We start from the raw sequence: 497 nt of genomic DNA on the forward strand, positions 1-497 counted from the left end.
AAAGCCTCAGGTACTGAGAATCAGTGGTTAAAGACACCTATAAGGTGAAGACCATGACTGGCAAATACAGCACAGCTGCACTGCTCAGGCAAACCAATGTGTTACTTGGCTTTCTCCTCTGTCCCTGCCTGGCTATAAGAACAGATTGGGTTTTGTGCTGATCTTGCATAACTGGCCTGAATCCACGTCATGCAATTTCAAACACATCTAATGTGATATCAACTGACGCTTCTGCGGGATGGATTTCAGCAACAGATCTCATGGCACTGTGCAGAAGCAGGCAGGTAAAGCGAGCTGAGGCTCCAGGCTTCACAGGGATGTAAATCAGGACAGATTTATTAAGCCAGGCGGAGCAGCGGCAGTTGACACTGACTGCAACTCTGCAGACCGAGCTGCTGTTCTTGCTGCTTGAGTCCCAAAGTGGAACCCAGCAGAATCCCTCATCAAGGAGCAAGTGGAAAGAGCTTCCCCCCTCTAAGCACAGTCAGTTTAGAAGT

The sequence above is a fragment of the Excalfactoria chinensis genome, chromosome 5 (genome assembly GCF_039878825.1).
Source record: "Excalfactoria chinensis isolate bCotChi1 chromosome 5, bCotChi1.hap2, whole genome shotgun sequence".
NCBI classification, from domain to species: domain Eukaryota; kingdom Metazoa; phylum Chordata; class Aves; order Galliformes; family Phasianidae; genus Excalfactoria; species Excalfactoria chinensis.